The sequence below is a fragment of the Notothenia rossii genome, assembly GCF_949606895.1.
Source record: "Notothenia rossii genome assembly, chromosome: 5".
Taxonomy (NCBI): Eukaryota; Metazoa; Chordata; class Actinopteri; order Perciformes; family Nototheniidae; genus Notothenia; species Notothenia rossii.
Window position 1 is genome coordinate 58,362,712 of NC_136903.1, and position 24,224 is coordinate 58,386,935.

Below are 24,224 nucleotides of genomic sequence, written 5' to 3' on the forward strand. Positions count from 1 at the left end.
ACAGACAGGCATACAGATAGACAGTCAGACAGACAGCTTAAAGACAGACAGCTACACAGACAGAGACATACAGATCGACAAACAGACAGCTTACAGACAGACATACAGATCGACAGACAATTTACAGACAGGCAAACAGCTACAAAGACAGAGACATACTAGACCCTCCAGAAAAACGCGGGCAAAAATCCTTGATTATGCGGGCTAAAATCCTTGATTATGTGGGCTAAAATCCTTGATTATGCGATTAAACATGCTGGCTTTTTATGTGATTTTATGCGGTGAAATTGCGGGAAGTTGCGAAATATGCGGAAAGTTGCAAAAAATAATAGATTTTTTTTTTAAATATTGGGCTGTCTTATTTATTCTCTCTCACACACAACCTGCCACTAACGTTAAACCCCTTTCCTATTCAATTAAACACATTCAATGTTTATTTATTGTAAAAGCAATGGGGCTATTTTAATCACACTTTCTCTCTCTCTCTCTCTCTCACACACACACTTCTCCGCCTCATTCTGTTTTCATTTACTCGTTCGTTATCTGACCAGCTTCAATCTTGTAGGCTGCTCACTTCGTTTCTTGTAGCCCTCAAAAGGGTTTTGGAGGTTGATGCCTCGGTGAACGTGAGTTGTTTGGCTTTCTTGTCTGCAGCAGCAGAAAGCATTTTTGAATGTTTGAATGAATCAAAGTGGGTCGTCACCGTCGACTTTCTCTTATGCTCCAACACACAGTTAAACGAGGTGCAGAATAGTTTCCCCCCACTTTCGTGAAAGACATAGGGGTACTGCTTTGACCGGTCTTTAGCAGAAATGTTCGTCGTGTGAGTTCCACACGTTCACTCTACGGTGTTGTTTACCTTCTGTGATGCGCGAGCTGATGACGTCACGTCATCATCATCACTACTTCACGTCAAGACGAGTTAACTTTTCTTTTCTCAACTTTGTGTGGAAAAATGCGGGGATTATGCGGCCTTTTGATAAATATGCAGCCTTTAAAAAATCTGCGCCATTTTGCTGATTATGCGGTAAATTCTGCGATCGCAGAATCGCGTTTTTCTGCAGGGTCTAATATACCCATCAACAGACAGAGGAATTGTTGTGTGAAGGCAACCGAGAGAGCAATGAAAAATGGTTACTAGGTTTTGATAGACACCAAAAGACAAATGTTTAGCGGGTTGTAAGGTAGTCCATAGCTTTGCTTTCCCGTTATAATGCAATTTTTATCCAACTTACCCGTCTGTTGGACATGGGTGCTGTAATAAACTTTAAGTCATCAGGATAACCACAACATTATAACACAGAAAATATCTGAATAGTATACAATTTAAACCAATGTGTTAAAAATTGCATTGGATACAAATTAGAAACAAGATTCAATTTATTTTCAAGATTCAAGGCTTTTATTGTAATTTGTACATAGCTACAGTTTAGTTATGACAATGAAAATCTCAGGTCACAGGCTCCTCCAACAAAGCAACACAATAAAACAGGTAATAGTGCAAGTCAATAAAATAAAATAGAATATAATAGAAATTGTCTATATACAAGTCATTGAAATATTGATATATTTATAAATTGCAGCCAGATTAATGTAATCAATGTTGTTTCAAAAGTTCAGGTGTTTAATAGTCTTATGGCCTGTGGGATGAAACTGTCTCTGAGTCTGGTGGTTTTAGTCCTGATGCTGCGGCATCGCCTGCCAGACGGCAGCAGACAGAACAGTTTGTGGCTGGGGTGAAGGGGGCATCAAATCACAATACAAAATAAAATAGGTAAATAACCCAAATTAAAGGGTTTCCTTCGTTAACAGCTTTTTTTTGTTTTATGGACACAAAACAAAATGGCCAGGGATATAACCTATACATTACATAGCTTTGCTTTCACTTAACAACATCATCTCTGTCAACCCGCCTGTTGAACATGGGTGCTGTATTACACTTTAAGTCATCAGGATAACCACAACATAATACAAAACAAAAAAACACAACTGATGGTTTTACTGTGACTGCCTCTTTCGAGCAATTCCACGATTACAAACAAAGTCTCTTACATTTTGTATTCTTCTTTCAGCAAGCACTTTGCCTTCAATCAGCTTGCAATGATGGCACTCAGATTTGGTGGCCAGATTTCCTTTAGCAATATGAACCTTAAAATGCAGCATTACTGCGGCTACCTCATCCTTGGCCCACACTTTTTTGGTTGTTCTTCTGCCCTTTTCATGATCCTTTCCTGAAAGATATACAAGTAAAAAAAGAATTAGAAAAATCAAATGTGAAATGTACTAGGTAGTCAGATTTTAGTTCGAAATAACTGTAATAACATCTGCTTTTTATCTGAAAATTGGATACGAGAAGCATATACGTACATGCCATCCTCTTCTCATTCTTCCTCCTCCTCCTGCCTGCCTCCTAGCCTTAACTTTAGGACAGCAATCCAATAAGTTAAGTGACTATTGAGAAATCTTTATAAAGGTATTTATTTATTTATGAAAGTGATAATTCTGGAATTAATCCATTACAAATGTACATAGTTTTGAAATTGTACTATATGATGAATTTGGAAAAAAAACTACTTGGTTTAAGATTGGGTTTTCAGTTTAAATTGTGATTTAGTACATTTATTTTACATTAAATCTTGTCAAAGATGACATTCCTCATTACTTAATGGGTCGACACTATCACATGTGTTGGGGCAGAACGTCTGCTCCGCGCCGTTCCTATATGAGCGGGTTCTCAAAAGAAGGAAAAATTCAAAGCAGCCAGGATAAGGGTTAAACAATAATCTGTTTTAATGGTAAAACATACAATAAATCACCCAATCACCTAATCAAAAAGCACTCTGCAGAGTACTCCGGGCTCAGGTTCTACCACCGCGTGAGACACGTACCACGACAGCCAGTCAGAAACAAGAGCGCCGATCTTCAAAATGATCACAACATTTATACACAGGTGGGGAGGAGTTTTATCGCTTGCTCCTTCCTAGCTATTTGTTTATTGGCGGGTTCACTTCTGAGCGAGCTAGCCAGTGAGTTAGCAGTGTTCCATTGGTCGGTTTCACTTCTGGGCGGGACCCCAGGCAGTGAGTCTGCAGTTGTTTGTTCCATCGTTTCTCGTGTGTGTGTGTGTGTGTGTGTGTGTGTGTGTGTGTGTGTGTGTGTGTGTGTGTGTGTGTGTGTGTGTGTGTGTGTGTGTGTGTGTGTGTGTGTGTGTGTGTGTGTGTGTGTGTGTGTGTGTGTGTGTGTGTGTGTGTGTGTGTGTGTGTGTGTGTGTGTGTGTGTGTGTGTGTGTGTGTGTGTGTGTGTGTGTGTGTGTGTGTGTGTGTTTCTGTCCCTCTGCCCTCAGGCAGTCCCCAAATCAATGATTTGGAGTCATGACAGAGGACTCTTTGACAGGACACATACTCATTCCCCCTAAACATCTTCAACACACACACACATCCTATCATGTATCTTATCACACAACAGTCACCTGTTTTTCTCTATGAAAGCTATACTTGTAAATATCCAAACGCCATCGTCCAATGACGGCCACCGAATCCGTCAACCAACATAAGTTAATTGTTCTTGTGGCTTAATGGCTTCTGTGAACTTCCTTTCACCTCAAGTCAGCTCTCTGGAATGAATACATTTAAAAATGAGAACAAAGGACTATGGTCTCGTTTAACTGTGTCACTCAATCCTCAAGGCCTCTTTTGGGGTCTACAGGAAATGAATCATTTATTTAACAAGACTTTAACTGCATTATATTTGAGGAAAACCCCCTTTGGCTCAATCAATAATAGTTTTAGCAATTAACAGAGGAAGCCAGAGACTCAGGGCCTCTCCCGGTGTCTGGGAACTGCAAAGCAGATGTCAAAGGTCATTTGTATTATTCTCAACCACAGATAGCCAAAAAACCACCCTTTTGATTACACATAATAGTGGAAGAAAAGACTATTGCGCTATATTTATTATTACTAAGTAATGGGACATTGTTTCAGGAATATATGAAAAGCCTCTTTATATTTAAAGAGGAAAAATGTACTTTGTCCCTTCAAATTTAACACACACGAATATATGAGGTGATATTAAAATAAATATATCATACATGTTACTAAACAACTTACATGTAAGTGCAAGTATGAGTTCAACTCAGATGAAGGCCACTATCAACGTCACCTGACGACAGGGCCCCGTAAACAGCCAGGACCTCCTAAACCATGTCCCTGTTGTTCTCAGATTGATACACATACACTCAGATACTGACTTATATGTCCTCACATAACATTGTCTCTATAAACCACATGATATTCAGACTACTGCATACACACACACAGCCCAAAGAAACATGTTGGGATGTAAATAAATAAAATCAAAAAGCAGCATTTCAATTAAATGTACCTTTTCAGCTCTGCTGAGGGGAGAAAGCACTGGACTTGTCATCTTCGTGTAGCTCTCAGTGCAGTCGCTGTTAGTCACCATCTGTAGCAGATAAAACACAAAGAGAAGGATCAATAAACAAACAAAGTCAGATAATATTTGGAATTGAATAAAACAATGGTCCTGCTGATGACAGAAAGAATGAAAACGTTGTTTAAAACCTTACTGGATCCTTTTGTAAGCCACAAAACATCAATTTGAGATATTAAATCTATATTTAATGTAAAAATACTAGGGCTGTCAGTCTATTAAAATATTTAATCACGATTAATCGCATGATGTCCATAGTTAATCGCAAATTAATCGCACATTTTTTATCTGTTCTAAATGTACCTTAGAGGAATATGTTTTCAAGTTTTAATACTCTTATCAACATATGAGTGGACAAATATGCTTTATGCAAATGTTTGTTCGTTATCATTGGAACAATGAGAAATATTCTCCTGAATATTTTCAATACAACAACCTGGAACCTCTCTCTCTCTCTTACACTCTCTCCCAACCCTGTCTGCTTCTTTTCACTGAGCCAGTTGCTCAAACAGACAAGCCTGTTTACAGTTGTCGGCGAAATGCCGCTCCTCTGTCTTCATAACAGTCAAAGCATGAGACTGAAGTTCCCACTGTGGATCAAAATAATGCGCTGTGATGTGCAGTCGCCACGTTGGATGCGATCCGAATGATCTAACGCAGCCCCTCGTCCTCCACAATGTTAAGCTGTAGCCACCCATTTATATTCGCTGTTGTTGTCCAGGTGTCTCCCCGGCAAACTTTCAAGGGTGGTCTGCCGCAAGCGAGTGGCAGGAGCGGGGCTGTTAGCATCAGCTGTGTGCTTGGCTTGCTGTTTAAAATACCTTTTTTTGTATCCATATCTCTCGCTAGAATCTCCCACCATCCAACTAACAACAAGAACAACAACAACGTCAAGCCTTTGGGCTCTGAAACTACGGGGCGGGCCGAGGACAAATACACATGCGTTTATCGCACGTTAAAAATAATTAGTGGCGTTAAAAAAAATGTGCGTTATAAACGCGTTAACTTGACAGCCCTAAAAAATACCTCTTCAATGTTCTCATTTGGAGATTAGGCATGTGTCGCTCCACAGGTTTTGAGAGGCATCACTTCATCAAGACCCTGCAAGATACAAATACACAAACAAAACATGAAAGCATTTATGGTTGTATTTCTGAAATCCAATGCTGTTCTGCATTCACTCGACAGCCCAAATGATAACAGTTAATAATAATAAGCAACAGCAACACTAATTGTTGCTAAAACATATCAGACACATTGCAAAATCATTGCAAACAGGCTAAGTTGGAATCTCATCCACACACTAGAGGCTTCTCATTACTCAAATTTCCCCTCCTCGACTCCTTGACTCCTCGGTCCTCCGGTAGTGACACGGAAATGAATTTCAGCGCGCCATTTTGAAGGACATCTCATTTCTCTAAATGCACACCGAGGATCGAGCGTCGAGGAGGCTCTCTGGAGGAGCTATAACCGAGGATACACTGATGGTTCCTCCACGGCTCCTCCGCGGATGCTTTTCCGGGAACGGTGGAGGCGTGACGCACGGCCAGACTTATCTCAGCCAATGAAAGCTCTGCATGCATCCCCTGGATATTATTTTAGAAAATGCTTTCATCGCGTTGCGATGTTTCCAGAGAGAACAGCTGTGAGGTCTGTGCAGAAAGCAGAGCAGTGTGTATAATATATATATCACTCAGTATAACAGGCCGACTCTCTTTATTTGCTTTAGTTTAGTAGATATCTACAAACAAAGAGTCAATATTTTTCTAAGACCATTTAGTGCTTCACATAATAAAATACACAACGGCTGTAGCCTGATTATGTTTTAGGAGCTGTAGGTGTGTGTGGTACAGTGTGCAGGTGTGCGTGTGGTACAGTGTGTAGGTGTGTGTGTGGTACAGTTTGTAGGTGTGTGTGTTGTACAGTGTGTAGATGCGGCGGACATACGGGTCTCAGTTGGTTTGGTTTCCTCTGCTTACTTTTAATACTTTTAAATACAACTTTTGGCCCGTAATTTCAATTCCCCATTTCAGTGACCAGAGAGAGGTGGGGATATATCCAGTCTCTGATTGTGTTACGTTATTATGAGAGTGCTCTCATACTTTAAATTGTATATATTTATATAAATATATTTGTGTGTGTGTGTCCGCATCTGTAGCCTGTTATTGTCTCATTATACCGCACTCTCAATGAATTCAAAGTAAATATGTGGGGCAATGTTCAGCTGATCTAACAGAGATTATAAAATACAGCGCTATGACAAAACACTCGACAGCTGATGCAGTTGTTGCCACGTAATAATGAATGGATGTCGCTTTAATATGACCGGTCAGAGGAGAGGAGTTCTAAGGCGGGACTAAGTCTCGAGGAGCGGAGTCAAGGAGGGGGAGTTGAGGAGGGGAAATTTAAGAATTGAGAAGCCTCTACTGTATCTGAATAGCTTAATTTAGCTAATTAGTGTAAGCATTGGGGTGAGAGTTCATGTGTATTGAGCATGCGCAGGCTGTCCTGAAGTTGTGAAGAGAGTGTGGTATGTGACGGCCCGTCTACACGGCGGCGTGCGTTGAAGCTTCAATGCTTCTTCCCATTCACTTTGAATGGGGTGACATCACTGTTTGCCGAACTGCATTTTGGTTCCATCGCTTCGCTTTGCTCGCTTCAAAAGTTTAGCAATGTTCAACTTTTGAAGCTTTGACGGAAGCGTCAGCCAATCAAATCATATGCCAGTACAAGCTCTAGCCAATCAAACCGCGTGCTTGTGTGTCCGGGGCGGGAGATTCATGTGATTGGTTCTTGGTCGAGTTTCAGTCACGCCCACCGGCAAGCTTCAACACACGCTGCCGTGTGGACGCATTCTTCACGAACTCATTCTCTGTGACGACATGACCGCATGTAATGTCCTGACATGATGAACGCACATGTGTACACGTAAACAGAGCGAGGACCTGCAGTTGCGCTCCTTTATCTGTCCCTAAATATGCCTGATTAAAATATAAATAATATAACGCCGATTAAGGCAAGGCAAGTTTATTTATATAGCACCTTTCAACACAAGGCAATTCAAAGTGGTTTACAAAAAATGAAACACATTAAGAAAATGGCATTTCAAATAAGTCATTAAAAAGCAAAGATAATAAAATAAACATTAAAAGAAAAAAATACATGGATGAAAGTTACAGTGCAGTCTAAGATGTGAATCGTTCAATTAAAAGCAGCAGCAAAAAGAAAAGTCTTCAGCCTTGATTTAAAAGTAGTCAGAGTTGCAGCGGACCGGCAGGTTTCTGGGAGTTTGTTCCAGATATTTGGAGCATAGTAACTGAACGCTGCTTTACCATGTTTAGTTCTGACTCTGGGGACAGAAAGCTGACCAGTCCCAGAAGACCTGAGAGATATGGATGGTTCATAATGTAGCAGTAGGTCAGAAATGTATTTTGGGCCTAAACCATTCAAAGCTTTATAAACCAGCAGAAGTATTTTTGAAATATATTCTTTGATACACAGGAAGCCAGTGTAAAGACTTCAGAACAGGAGCGATGTGATCCACTTTCTTAGTGTTAGTGAGGACTCGAGCAGCAGCATTCTGAATCAGCTGCAGCTTTCTAATAGATTTTTTAGTGAGACCTGTAAAGACACCATTGCAGTCGTTTTTCCAAATCCTGCTGTGACATTAGTCCCTTAATCCTATATATTCTTAAAATGATAGTAGGCTGACTTAGTAATTGTTTTAATGCAGTGGTTCTCAAACCTTTTCTGTCAGGCCCCCCCTTTGGAGAAAGAAAAAAGTTTGGGCCCCCATAACACAAATAGTCAGGCTCAGTGGCGGCGCCAGAGATTTATTTTGGGGGTGCTGTGGGGTAGCTTGACGTTTCATAGAGGCTGCTAAAACATTTAGGGTTTCCCATTAATGTACCGGTCGCTACAGTGGAATTTTCTACTGCAACAATCCCCACGCATATACACAATGTACCCGCGACTGTTACAGTGAAGGCTCGACAATCAGCTCACTGCATATAGGTGTAAGCAGGGGTAAAGTGCTATTTTTATAGGTGGTGTGTGGACCTCACATAGCGGGGTCCCGGGGCAAGCTCCCCCGGGAAGATTTATTTTTAATATTGAAGTTAAAAGCATCAATCTGGCACTTTGAGAGCCAAATGAAGAGATCTATGGATACAGCTCTCAATACCCATTTGAAACAGATTTACTTTTTCTTTATGGATATTTTACAAATCACCCTTTTAAACTTTATTCTTTTTTTACTGTCATATAGTATTTCATACCTGTTTTTCATGTATTCTCTTATTTTTTTATAACTATAATGATCATATAAACGTGTGCCTCGGAAATAATCGTTTACATTAATGGTGAACAAAACGTTTGAGACCCACTGAGATAACTTAGTCTAAAGTCCTTTAGCTCACTGAGCCTCTCAGTCTGACAGGAGAGGACTTTCCTCCGCTTTGTTGTTGAAAAAAACTCCTTATATCCGTTAGCGTAGCTCGCTAGCACCAGAAGCTAACAACAACGATCTCCGGTGCCGGTGCGCTCTCTCTCTCTCTTTCGCTCGCGCACGCACACAAAATGGCTCGTTCCACACACACACAGTGCCAAGCTTTAATGAAACACAGAGACCCAGACGTAATAGTACTGTACTGTATCATATTATTTTCAATCAATAATTGTTCAAATTATGATTTAAAAAAAAAAAATGTAATAACCTTTTTTCCTCCTGCTCTCTCGCTGGCCCCCCCTGTAATGCCTCTGCGCCCCCCAGGGGGGGCGCGCCCCCCACTTTGAGAACCACTGTTTTAATGTGACTAAGAGTCCATGTTAACATAATCTTGTATAATAAGATACATTATGGCATATGATACATTTTGTATTTAATTATAAACATAGTATACAGTGTATTTTGGGTATAATATGGTATAACTAGAGAATGCAATTCCTGAAGAAATTGCTAGTGGGAATGCTTTATGCTGAAAATGTGACGCTAAACTGCTATGCTGAAATGTAATGTGTAAGAAGAAAGTGAAGAATTTAGATTGAAATGATACATGAACAAAGGGGGCTTGAATGTTTGATGAGAGAAGAAAATAAAGTAAAAAGGCTTGGAAAAGCAGCAGAATATTTGAACTGCAAACTTCTGAACTAACTTGATGGCGAATGATCTGTCGCCATGGCAACGGCATCTGACGGACACCCCATAATACGCTTAGATGCGTTGACGGCTGCATCGTTACCAAACCTGTGAAGTTTTGGGCTGTTTGGAGTATTTTCACTGAAGTTTTTTGAAAACAGTGTTTCAAGGCGAGTATTGTGTCGCCATGGCAACGGCATTTGAAGAAATCTCAAAACAGTCCCATAGATGTCTTCACGGCTGGACTGTTAGCACACATGTGAAGTTTGAGCACTTTTTGAAAATTTTCATAGGAGTTATAGCGACATCATGTTTTATGGCGAGGGATCCGTTTCCATGGAAACGGCTTATGGTGAGATCTCAGAGTTGGCGTAGAGCTGTTGAGGCATGGACCGGTGATATACAAGTGAAGATTGGTGGACAATTGGAACGTCTCGATTGGACTTAGAGCGACATCCTGTTTCATGGCGAGTTGTATGTCGCAATGGCATTTGAGGACACCCCATTATACACTTAGATGCGTTGATGGCTGCATCGTTACCAAACCTGTGAAGTTTTGGGGCGTTTGGAGCAGTTTTACTGAAGTTATGAGAAAGCCGTGTTTCATGGCGAGCACTGTGTTGCCATGGCAACGGCATTTGAAGAAATCTCAAAACTGTCCCGTATATGTCTTCACAGCTGGACTGTTAGCACACATGCAAAGTTTGAGCACTTTTTGAACATTTTCATAGGAGTTATAGCGACATCATGTTTTATGGCGAGGGATGCGTTTCCATGGAAACGGCTTATGGTGAGATCTCAGAATTGGCGTAGAGCTGTTGAGGCATGGACCGGTGATATACAAGTGAAGATTGGGGGACGATGGACCGTGTCGATGGGACTTACAGCCACATCGTGTTTCATGGCGAGTAGTCCGTCGCCATGGCAACGGCATTTGATGACACCCAATACTACGCTTAGATGCGTTGATGGCTGCATCGTTACCAAACCTGTGAAGTTCTGGGCTTTTTGGAGTATTTTCAATGAAGTTATGAGAAAACCGTGTTTCAAGGCGAGCATTGTGTTGCCATGGCAATGGCATTTGAAGAAATCTCAAAACTGTCCCGTAGATGTCTTCACAGCTGGACTGTTGCACACTGCTATCTGAAGTCTGCTGCTCTGAGCATGTCAGTTGGAGTGATGACATCATTGTGTTCCATTGCACAGGTGTTTATAGTTGAGCTAACGAGGTGCATAGACTTAAAAGGCTTCATTATTGTGAATGAGAGATGAACCTCTTACGTGTGAACGTTTTGTGGAAGAACGATAACAGATATCTGTGAAATTTCAAAATGTGAAGCATCTCAAGGAAGTTGAGTATCTGAAGTGTAATTTTTGTGTACTTTCGGGTTAATAATGTCGCCTTTTTGGCAGTTTAACTAAAGGTGTGCGGCTGCTGCTGTGAGGAAATATCTGCCTGAAATTACAATGGGCTTTAATGGAGACGTGTTGAACGTTTTTGTCACTTCATGCCCTCAAGAGGCACTTTGTTTAATTATTTTTTGCTTAATTATTTGTCATTTTTCAAGCTACGAGATGTTTTCCTACGTTTATCAGGATAAATTATGTCTCAGGAATGTAGGGTTTGGGAATTATGGCAATTTAAAAAATATATATGAATGCGAATTTCAAGCTGTCCTCCACTCTAGCTGTGACATCACACACTCTAGTTAATGTTAAAATGTGAAGAAAACCTCCGCCAGGGATTTTGGGCCCCATGAAGAGATATCACATTGGGCCCCACCACCACGCACAGGCCACACCAACCAAGCACAATGCTGTAACCATACCTCAAGAACCGACTCATTTATGCGTTCAATAACTCTACCTGTACAGGCTTGCATCTATCTTGTAGTCCAATACTAACTGCACAATATTTACTGACACTGAGCGTTGAACATATAACACTGTGCAGACGTGCAACATTCTGCTGCAGTAGAATTCACTATTTGATATAACACTAACATTCCTGACAATAGACCTCAATAGTCATCTTTTATGGTGTACATGCCTTTTTATTAACATTTTTTAATGGAACATTCAAAAATCAAAATAAATATAACTTAAATATAAATGACCTCTTAAATTAAAATAAAGTGAACATTAACATCAATATTATCATTTATAAAATGCTATAACAAAAAAAATAACATAAGCAGCAGATCTTTTAATTAAATATACATACCAACTTCAAAGTGTAAACGGACAACAAAACGGAAATGGAAATGAAAAGGCCTGATGGTGGTGCTAAATCAGAGCCTATTACCTGTTCTCAGTCTTTTTCTCATCATGCATCTTGTGTGTAGTGATCCAATGTTGTTACCATAGCCTTGCCCTTTAACAGTTATGACGAGCCCTTGCTCAGCCTTACTCACCAAGAGCCCAGCGCCTAGCCTTCTTACAGGCAAAGTCACTGATCAAGTCCTTGAAGTCCAGCTTTCTAGCCAACTGGCTTTCAATGGACAGCATGGCAAGACTGCAAAGCATTATGGGGGGGGGGGGGGTGGGATGGATCTGTTGGTCCTGGCACCAGGGGGAGGGACAACTGATTTATATGAATAGCTGCTAAAAATGTACCTGCATTTATTAAATGTCAGCTAAAAGAGCAGTGAAATGAAAAACCTCAGCATTTTCTGTGAAGATATTAACAGTACTTAATGTCAGCAAAACATTACAATTATTATTTACAATGGACTAAGCTTAGCTAACAGACTAATTTCCACCACTCATAGACCACACCCACCTTTTCTCTTGAAAAACTGGGTGACATACTGTCGCCCTTTAGTCCCTCTCTCTTGTCTTTCTCTCCTTTCTTGAAAGCCTAACTTTGTGAGTCGTTGAGAAAAGATACACAAAAACGTAAGTACTAGTATCCCTCCTCACATGCTCTCACTCTCTGCTGCTAGAAAGTGCGGTACCGCACGCGTCTATCGTTATTCCAACCCAGTTTAGATTTAACCACTCCCACTTCCGCATTACGCAAGAACGTAGCTTTAGCGTCATAGACTTCATCTTCGGCAGTTATAGCGGTCGCGGTGTAAATCAGCCAGGATATTGAATAGTTGTTTTTTGTCTTTCCAAAGGATTTGTTGACTGAAAGTAAACGATCCAGAGTCCTGAGATTGTATTACTGGTGTTTTATCATCTCAGGTGGTGTAAGTGCAGAATATTGAATATAACCTTGACTATTACTGTGTAGCCTACTTCATTTATCTGACAGCATTATTTAATGATACTATTTTATATATATATATATATATATACACATTTATTCATTTATAAACATATATATATATAAACACACACTTATATGTACTCACACATGTATTTATTCATTTATACACACAGATGTATTCATTCATTTATACACACACAGCATTATTTAATGATACTATCTTATGTATATATATACACACATTTATTCATTTATAAACATATATATATAAACACACACTTATATGTACTCACACGTGTATTTATTCATTTATACACACATATGTATTCATTCATTTATACACACACACTCACATATATACACTTTATATTAATTAATTTGTACACACACACATACATATATAAACAAAACAACACAATATAGTAAAAACAGTTGCAATAATAACATAATATGGTATGATCAATTCTACCCTTTTCTTTTTGCTCCCATATTTCAATTAAAAGATATTTTTCAAAATCAATATTGGTGGGGGCTCTTTTGAAAAAGATAATCAATAACACTGCCTGACAGTTGTTGCAGATTATACAGCATACTTGTTACTTACACACATGTGCCATGATCGGAATGATCTTGTCTTGTACCTTTACTCAAGTACAAGATCTTATCACTTCTTACACCTCTGGAAAGCACATTTATGTAAAGGAATACATTTTTATAAATGTCCCAACATTTCATTTTTACATGGCAAAACGTTAATATATTATTAATGTTAAAATAGACATTTATAACATATTATAAATGTCTATAAAATATTAAATAAACGTTAACATGTTGCATGACAAACAAAAAAACGAAACATTATATATAGGCTATATACAGATATTTGCTAATGTATCCCTCGTATATCCATCAGGAATTAATATTAAATGATGAATTAACATTACCTCAGCATTGCATAAGTGTGGTCGTCAGTCATATTGACAAAGAAGCACTATTATATTGTATATTATGCAGCATTTATAAGGACAGTATTTTGCTTGTCAGATTCAGATTTCGCGGGTGTGCCGTGTCTATGACGCTATCGCGTAGAGCTACGTCGATCCTTGCGTAATGCGGAAGTGGGCGTGGTTAAATCTAAACTGGGTTGGAATAACAATAGACGCGTACCGCACAGCGTTTGGAGGCAGGACCAAACCATTACATGTAAATAGAGGGTGGTGTTCAGAGGCTTTGGATAATTAACTTTTGGAAGAAAATAAGTTAAATGAATCATAAGTTTAGTGAGTACATTATCAATATGACGTTATATTAATGTTAATTATTGATAATTGTTGAAAGGCTACTTAAACATTTTTTCTTAATGTTTTAAAAATGCTTGGGGCCCCTGTCAGTCACGGGCCCTTAGAATCGTCCTAACTTTTCACCCCCTTAAGGCGCCCCTGCCTCTAAAACAAGGTCTAAACAATTTGTAATATCTCTAAAAGTAAGAATCAGATTTAAAAGTTGTTTTACACGAATAATGTCAGAAAGATGTGTAAAATGTTAAAGTTGTAATGAGGTTTCTGAGTGAAAGTATGAATGAACAGTTAGCAGTTGAAGTTGCATGAAGATTTGTTGAAGTCTGAAGATTTCCTCCATTGACTTCAATTTTAAAAATGTGATGTATTATGGGATGTATCTCTGGAATTATGAAAGTTATGAATGAGAAAAGTAATAGCCATCGATTCCCGACCAAGCTGAACGTTTTGATGTTTGAACAGAGTTTCTGCGATGTTCAATGCGGGAGGAGAAGCGCGGCAAAATAAGTCGGCGGAATAATAATAAACTTTTCGTCCGTAGAAGAACAGTTAGTTGGACTGCTGTTAACAGCATTCCCACTAAATTAAATTACTTGTAATATCATTTATTATCGACATATTGGAAAATCCAAAGATGGTGCTCCCAGCAAGAGAGAACAATTAACAGAAAGTACAGGTCAATGAGAAAAGACATATGTTTTGTTATACGATTGCATACATTTGACTGAATAGACAATATGATGAAAAGTATTCTGGTTGAAAAGTTGGAGATGATGCCAATAGGTGCTTTCACACCAATTACTTTTCCCAGGAATAGTCCCCAGAACTTTTATTTCCTGGAACTATCTAGTAAATCGCGTTCACAACGGAATAAGTCCCTGAGGCAGCCGCTGACATCACTTCTCCTTCTTCTTCTTCTTCTGCTTTGGGTTTACTGGCAGGCCGCAAACAACTTCACGGTGTATACTGCCACCCGAAGTCCCCGGCCGGAAGTCCCCAGAGTTGGGGACTGGCTTCAGTAGAAGCTGCTGGGACTCCCAGCAGCTTCTACTGAAGCCTTCCGAGTAAATCGTCAGAAGCACCGGCAACCTCCTCATCACTCCATGTGTCTTGACCTCATTAGCCTGGCCCTGGCTGATTATTTGGCTCTTGGGTGCAGAGAAACAACAATTACTGATCATTATCACCCTTTATTTAAATAATGAAGCAGCCAGGGCTTTGTGTCAGCAAACAAAAGGTCAGAAATTAGCAAATAAAAGGCTTAATGTGTTTGTGTGAATGTTTCTATAATAATAACTTTATTTGTTTAGCATCTTTTAAATCAAAGCTTTAAAAAAACCAAAACAATAAAATAATAAAACTTGTGTGCATGATATATTTTACTACCAAATGAGTATACATTTAGTTGTTTTGGTGCTATGTGGAAACAGGAAGACATGTTATAATGGAATACATTTTTACAGTCTTTTTTTTACAATCAAATTAAAGTATTTGACCCTAATTTAAGCCCGCATTTGCGGCATTAGGACCAAATACTGAAACTGAAACATTATCTGGCCCGTTTGGTCACAATAATATATTAACCTTCTGTTGTCCTACGGTAAAATGTATTTGCTGGCTGGCTCTGATTTGTCAACTGATGTCCCGCCCCTTAGCCATTAAGGGAAATGCGTTGGAGCACTAGCCAATAGAAGTCCGATTGTCACATAGTAATGTCATTATTATATGGAAGTAAACAAAGGAGGGAGAGTGTGGGAGAGAAACTCCCCCTGGAGGGAACACAGGGATTTTAGTCTTTGCAGACCATTTACATGCAGAAAAACCGATATAACACTACAGGAAAGGGAAAACCACAACAAGCATAATTGGGCCTCTTTACTACGTCATTTTGTCCCCTTTTAGATATGACAATGCATGTGATGAGATATTGACACTGCTTCCTTAGCAGTGCAAAACAGAGGGATACCTAAGGCTTCATAGTTTTAACCTTAAGGCCACGCGTGGTGTGTGACAATATATTGGAATACACAGCCAAATACAAGAGTTGACCCCACAACAGCTTCTCTGAAATTCCCACACTGAATCCCAACAACTATCCAGAGAAAGCTTGATCAGGAAACAGCAGGTGGATGATGAAACCTCCTCAAATGAATCTCCTATGGCAGTGTGAGCATCAAATACAGCTCCAATTGGTTTACAAGTAGCTCTAAAAGAGATACATTGAAACATAAACAGAGAAAATGAAAAAGCAACAGTATTAAGAGCAATAAATGTCATTTAAAAAAACATAGCAGCTGCGTCTTTGTCAAAATTACGCCTGCAAACTTGTGCCAGGCACTTAGACTCAGTCATTTAGAATGGGAACACGTCTCTAATGCGATGTAGCAGGATTTGAGCGAGAGCCACTGATTGGGCCTTTAGTAGGACATGCTTGCCGCCGCTGCTGTTGTTGATGTGGTGAATCACAGTGTTTCACAGCGATAAGAGAGCGGCAGCAGCTGAATGCTAACAGCCCCGATTGAAGATGCTGGTAATTACTGTCTCGCCTTCGCCTTGGAGAGATATTTGTTAGCATGTCACGCACTATTGTCTACCGCTTGTGTGTGTGTGTAGGTTATGTGTTTGTGTGACAGCCAGTGTGATGCCTTCAGGTGCCTCTCTGTGTGTGTTCATTTAGATGGGCTCATCTGTCTAAAAATGCATATTATAGTATAGGGTTTGTTTATGTGCTGATTTGCTAAAATGTGCGCTTGTTATGTGGGATATTTTCATTGTGAGTGTGCGAATCTGTGCATGTGTAACCTTGTGCATTGCTTCTTTTTCCCTATTGTTAGTGTCGACACTCTTTTCTCTCTTGCTCTGTCCTTCTCTTTGCTCTTTCACTCAATCACTTGCACACTCACACACACAAATCTCTTCTTACATTATGACGAACAGCATGTTAAGGTGCATGGAGCAGATCTCTGCTGTTGTGTGCCAAGATGTAAATTAAGTTCTGCATTTAGTTCTGTGCAGATATTCATCCAGTTGTCAGGATACAAATGCTCGAAGAGAGATATGACTCTTAAAGTACTCTGCAATTTATTTCTCGTCTGAAATACGACTCAATTTACTTTCTTTGAGAAACATTGTACTTACAAGAAAAAAGATAAGAAATGATAATGGCATGGTTAAAAGGTTTGAAACATTTTTGAATCTTAAAGAGGACTTTTTTTTAATCTGCTAATTTCGAGGTTCCTATATGTATTTTAGTGTCTCTGTGACATGTTTCCATGCTTTAATGTTCAAAAAGCTCTTTATTTTTCTCATACTGCCTTTCTTTTCACCCTCTGTCTGAAACCAGAGCCCAGTCTGCCCTTATTGGTTAGCTGGACAGCTCGGTTGTGATTGGTGAACAGCTTAGAGATGTGTCGGAAATGTCCTGTCCCTTAGCCTTTCACGTACAATGTGTTGAGGGGCTAGCGAATAGAAGTGCGCGTGTTGGAGAAAAACTCCCTCTGGAAGGGACACAGGGATTCAAGTCTTTGCAGAACATTTAACATTTACTTGCACAAAAACCTATACAACACACTACAGAAAAGAGAAAACTCCAAAAAGCATAATAGGGCCTCTTTAAGATTTGTACACTATGTAACTGCTAGGTGTCCCACGTCCTTCGACAGCTAGCTGCTTATTGCATTCCGTTGGCTGGCTTTGTGAGAGTGTATGGCTATGTCACAGCACAGGCAGTGAATGTGGAAAACGTTTTCATTTCAAAGCTTGATTTTTAATCGTTGAACCGCTTTTCAATCTCTTCCTCTGTCACAACTGATACGATGGCCTCGTAAGAACTCAGATGCTCAATTCCGTTGCTTGGTAATCTTCTTTATTGTTAAGAAAACCAAAGCTATCAATAATGACTCCTAGGCTCTACTAGGATTCTCCATATAATCACTAGGTTCAACTAGGTAATGTAACATGAATCTCTGGTAAACAGGCATAGAGATAACGACATCACAAGACGAACCGACACCAGACAAAGGGAGAGAAGGACTAAATATACAAGTTAGGCAATGGGGCACAGGTGGAAACAATCAGGGGTGGGAACAACAATCACTCTAGCAGGTGCCACACGGACAGGAAGTGCCGACACCTGGAGAGAGAGAGTAGAGTAATTAACATCAAAAGACAGATATACAAAACACTAAAACACAACAGCCAACAGGATACTATCGCTAAAACCTTACAGTACCCCCCCTTTTACGGACGACTCCAGACGTCCCTGAAGCCTGAGACCGTAGTCTGTCAAAATCCGTTATAAGGGATTTGTCGACAATAAAGCTGCCCGGGATCCAGCATCTTTCCTCTGGTCCAAACCCTACCCAGTCAACCAGGAACTGTCTCCCTCTACCCCGCTTTCTTTCTGACAGTATTTTTTTCACTGTATAGATGATACCTCCGTCGATGAGCCGGGGGGGTGGAGGTTGTGTGGGGGGGGGAACCAGTCTGCTCTCTATAACTGGTTTCAGCTTGCTGACATGGAACGTGGGGTGGACCTTGAGGGACTTTGGGAGACATAGGCGAACAGCAACAGGGTTAATAATCTTAGAAATTGGAAATGGACCAACGAACCGGGGAGCCAGTTTCCTGGAGGCGACGTGAAGAGGAAGATCCTTGGTGGACAACCACACTCATTGACCGACCTTGTATTTAGAAGATGGACGTCGTTTTCGGTCAGCCAAACTTTTCATGCAGGTCGCACTTCTCTGCAACATCTGGCGAACTCCCTTCCATACCCGGTGACAGCGGCGAACCAAAGCATGTGCTGATGGTACAATAACTTCCTGCTCGAGCTCCGGGAACAATGGAGGCTGGTATCCATGGACACATTGGAAAGGAGAGATTCCGGTGGCTGATGTGGGTAAGGTATTGTGTGCATACTCAACCCAAATCAGATGTTTGCTCCAGGTGGTAGGTTTCTGGGACACCAGGCATCTCAAACAGTTCTCCATTTCTTGATTCATCCTCTCCGCTTGGCCGTTTGACTGGGGATGGTATCCGGACGTCAGGTTCACAGTGGCTTGGATCAGGCGACAAAACTCCCTCCAGAAATGTGAAACGAATTGTGGGCCTCGGTCTGAAACGACATCGCTTGGGAAACCATGGATACGAAAAACATGGGACAACATGGCCTGTGCTGTTTCTCTGGCAGTAGGCAATTTGGACATGGGGATGAGATGTACCATCTTGGAAAAATGATCAATGACTGTGAGTACTGTGGTGTAACCTGCCGAAGGTGGAAATCCTGTCACAAAGTCCAACGCAATGTGCAACCATGGTCTGTTGGGAATGGGCAGATGTTGGAGAAGACCTGCCGCAGCTTGACGAGACGTCTTGTTCCTAGCACACACAGGAAATGCTGCCACATATTCTGCCACATCCTTCCCCATAGCAGGCCACCAGAATCTGTGTTTCACCATAAAGAGTGTCCTCTTGGTTCCAGGATGGCAGGAAAGAACAGATGTATAGGCCCAATGAATCACCTGAGAACGAAGTGTCCCTGGAACAAACAGGCGATTCTGAGGACACCCTTTATGGACAGGATTCCCGCTGTTTGCCTGTTTGACCTTGGCTTCAATGGGCCAGGTCACACTCCCTATCACTCGGTCTGGCTGCAGAATGGGGTCTGGACTCTCTGGGACTCTCTGGGACTGGCTCAGGATCATACATTCGGGAGAGTGCATCCGGCTTTCCATTCTTCGAACCAGGTCGATATGACAGAGTGAACCTAAATCTATTAAAGAAAAAAGCCCATCTGGCCTGTCTAGAGTTCAGGCGTTTGACCTTCCTGATGTATTGCAGGTTTTTGTGATCCGTCCAGACCAGGAAATCCTGCTCCGCTCCCTCCAACCAGTGCCGCCACTCCTCCAAAGCCATCTTCACCGCCAACAGTTCCCGATTTCCCACGTCGTAATTCCTCTCAGCAGAATATCGCTTACGGGAGAGATATGCACACGGATGAAGTTTGTTGTCCCCCGCTGATTTCTGGGATAGTATAGCTCCAACGCCGTCGTTGGAGGCGTCCACTTCCACCACAAACTGTCGGTGGCGATCAGGTACAGTCAGGATGGGAGCTGTGGTGAACCTCCTCTTCAGTTCCAGGAAAGATTTATCTGCCTGTGGATTCCACACAAACTGAACATGGGGAGAGGTCAGGGCATGGAGAGGAGAGGCAATAGCACTGAAATTGCGTATGAAACGTCTGTAAAAGTTAGCAAACCCCAGGAATTGCTGAACTTTCTTTCTAGTGTCTGGCGTTAGCCAATTAGCCACGTCACTGACCTTAGCTGGGTCCGTTTCCACCTTGTTAGGGGAAATCACATAGCCCAAAAATGCCACAGTGTTCACATGAAACTCAAATTTTTCGGCTTTCACAAACAAATGGTTAGCCAGGAGTCTCTGCAGAACAAGGTGAACATGGTTAACATGAGTATTCTCATCTGGAGAAAAGATGAGAATATCATCGAGATACACAAAACAGAAAACATTCAGGAAATCTCTTAACACATCATTAATGAAGGCTTGGAAAACAGCAGGTGCATTACAAAGTCCAAAAGGCATCACCAAATATTCGTAATGTCCTGTAGGCGTATTGAAACCTGTTTTCCACTCATCCCCCTCCCGGATGCGCACAAGGTGATAAGCATTCCTTAAGTCGAGCTTGGTGAATATCTTGGCTCCCTGTAACAGTTTGAATGCCGTAGAGATGAGTGGAAGGGGATATCTGTTCTTAACTGTGATCTGATTTAGCGGACTGTATTCAATACAGGGCCTCAATGTCCCGTCCTTTTTCCCCACAAAAAAGAAACCTGCCGCTGCTGAAGACGTCCGAATCAAACCAGCTTTAAGTGAAGAATCGAAATATTCCTTCATGGCCTCCCTTTCAGGCCCCGAAAGTGAGTACAACCGTCCCTTGGGGATAGTAGAGCCCGACAGAAGGTCTATGGGACAATCGTACGGTCTATGGGTTGGCAAAGAAGTAGCTCATGTTTTATTAAACACCTCCTTGATGTCTAAATAACACGCCGGAACTTTAGCCAAATCAGGAAAGTCAGAAGGCTTAGAAAAAATGTCACTGTTATTACCTGATCCCTGCTTAAAGTTACTTGATCTGTGCAAATTACTGAACCCTGTTTTACTGGTTAAACAGGAACGAGAGCACTCATCCCCCCCACCCTTTAACCCTTCCTGTCTGCCAGTCAACATGAGGGTTGTGTTTAACAAGCCAAGGGTACCCCAAAATGAGAGGATGTTGAGCAGAGTTAAATAAATGAAAACGTATTTGCTCACGATGTTCCTGATCTATGACTAATACCATGGGCTCAGTGCGATGAGTAATAGTACATAAAAGGCGGCCGTCTAAAGCACTAGCCTCTAAGGGCTGATCTAAAAGAACAACCTTTAAGTTTAAACTTTTAGCCAACTCCCAGTCTAACAATCTCTCATCAGCCCCAGAATCGACTAATGCATCCTGAGTCATAGTATTATCACCAAGTTTGATTTGTACCTGCATTAATCTTCTGACCGGAGAGTCGAAGGAAGTCACTCGGCTCACCAGCGTCTTCCTTCCCACTGATGAGCCTGATCTTTTGCCGAACAGGCTGCCGAAACATGACCCTGCTGACCGCAGTAGAAGCACCGCCGCTCCCGTAGACGGCGCTGACATTCCTCCGGAGTGAGTCTGGCTCTACCGAGCTGCATCTGTTCCTCCGCGGCGATAGGGGGCGCTGGTCGCTCTGAAGATGAAGACTGGGAATTCCTCTGCCAAACGTAGTATTCCCTTGGTAATTACTGTCTGAAAGGTGGAGTGGATTCTGTATTCCTTCCTTTTTCCCGCTCTCTTTCAGCTAGACGTTGATCAACCTGGATAGCCATGGCGATGAGTGAGTCCACATCTTCAGGCAGCTGTAATGGAGCCAATTGATCCTTTATGGGATCCGCTAATCCATGCAGGAAAGCATCAAAGAGAGCCGCTGAGTTCCACCCACTCTCCGCTGCCAAAGTACGGAAATCGATTGCGTAATCCGCCACTCTCCTCTGCCGCTGCTTAATGTCCACCAGGGCTCTCGCTGACTCTCTCCCGGGTGATGTCAGATCAAAAATCTTGCTCATGGTATCCACGAACAGTCTTAATGACTGACAAACAGGCGAGGACCGGGACCACTCCGCTGTTGCCCAGGCTTCCGCTCTCCCCGTCAGATGAGAAACAATAAAAGCTACCTTAGCTTGATCGGTGGGAAATGCTGCGGGCTGGTGTTTGAAGTGGAGATCGCACTGCACCAGGAAAGGACGACAGTTTCCAGATTCTCCAGAGAACTTCTCTGGCGAAGCGAGGCGGACCGTAGGCGAATCACGGGTACTTGAACGGGAATATCGACAGACCCGACCCCCGCTGGACCGGAAAGCTCTGCCGCAGGAACACCTGGATTTGCCACGAGGTGAGTGAGTACTTCCTGCATCTTCTCAGCCAGTAGGTTTATTTCCGTGGACATAGTAGCTTGAAAGCTGTCCTGACGAACATTTAACCCCTGGACCCCTTGGTTAATTGCTGACAGCTGTTCCTCATGTTGGTGAAGGAGTTTACACTGCACCTGCAGGGCCGTTCTTAGCGTTGTGGAATCGGCTGAGTCCATCTTGTTTGGTCGGTTCGTTCTGATACGATGGCCTCGTAAGAACTCAGATGCTCCATTCCGTTGCTTGGTAATCTTCTTTATTGTTAAGAAAACCAAAGCTATCAATAATAACTCCTAGGCTCTACTAGGATTCTCCATATAATCACTAGGTTCAACTAGGTAATGTAACATGAATCTCTGGTAAACAGGCATAGAGATAACGACATCACAAGACGAACCGACACCAGACAAAGGGAGAGAAGGACTAAATATACACATTAGGCAATGGGGCACAGGTGGACACAATCAGGGGTGGGAACAACAATCACTCTAGCAGGTGCCACACGGACAGGAAGTGCCGACACCTGGAGAGAGAGAGTAGAGTAATTAACATCAAAAGACAGATATACAAAACACTAAAACACAACAGCTGACAGGATACTATCGCTAAAACCTTACAACAACAGCATTGCATGTTGATATGGTCACAGTTTGTACTTAATTAAATCGGTGCCTATTCATTTGATCCCTTTCATTCTGATGAAAAAACCGTTTAACATATAACTCGTAGTCTTAACCAGTGTACAAATACTTGGATCAACTTTGATCACACATAGTTGACTTCCACCTAACTGACCTCCAAAAAATAGGCTTCACCATTCTTTTACTAGGTATTAAATTGGATTTAAAATGTGCTTAGATTAAAAAAAGTACTTCAATCAACATCCTCTGTGCTTCAATTTATTCTTATTAAATAAATGGAATTGTTAAAGTGGTTTGGATACATTTCACTGGAAAGACCAGGCTATGAATAATCAAACTTTGCAGTTATTTAATAAGTGTTTGACAAGTTTATCAAAATCTTAAGCCTAAAGAAAGTCAGGGCTAAAGTTAAATGAAGTACTGAAGTGTGTGCGTGTGTGTATAAATCCTCATTGTGTTATTGTATGCAAGCATACAGTCATGTATTGATTTCCAGAAAACACATTTATGCAGAACATCAATTAATCTGTTCTCGCACCCCCTCCCCCCCTCTTCAACAGCACATAATTAGCTCTCTGCCCAAGGCAATACCTCATTTTGATTTCCTAATCACAGTTTCACTTTATGATCCGTGTATAGATTACAGTGCTTGGCCTGGGCAGCACTGAACAGCTGGTTATGAAGTTTACACTGCTCATTAGATAGAAATGTGTACGCAAGCTAATTACATGTTGGTTAAAAAACTCAACATGATATAAAACGCTGTTGTTTGTGAAAAGACTATAGCTCAATTCAAAAAACAACTGCCCATTTTTTAAATAAAAGAAAGTGGACGCCCACACTGACGGAACAATGGTTGGCATAGTATTAAACAATTAAATAGAGTATTTTACATCTCAGCTTTCCCCGATAGCATTATCATTTTGTAGTTTTAATCACCATTATAATACTTAAAAATAATTGCTTTGGTTTCGGCCAATAACCTTGGGTTC

The 24,224-nt window shown here is 41.2% G+C and overlaps 1 protein-coding gene and 1 long non-coding RNA gene across 5 annotated transcripts in view; both read right to left on the reverse strand.

Annotated features, from left to right (window-relative positions):
• Positions 1-24,224, reverse strand: part of LOC307039311 (uncharacterized protein) — a 794,762-nt gene that overhangs the window by 742,958 nt on the left and 27,580 nt on the right. The gene's annotated exons all lie outside the window — the stretch shown is intronic.
• Positions 1,254-5,404, reverse strand: LOC307041983. The gene is made up of 3 exons (XR_013808961.1): positions 5,271-5,404; positions 4,381-4,461; positions 1,254-2,231 (listed from the first exon to the last, which is right to left on the reverse strand). It is a non-coding gene; the product is annotated as an uncharacterized lncRNA (long non-coding RNA).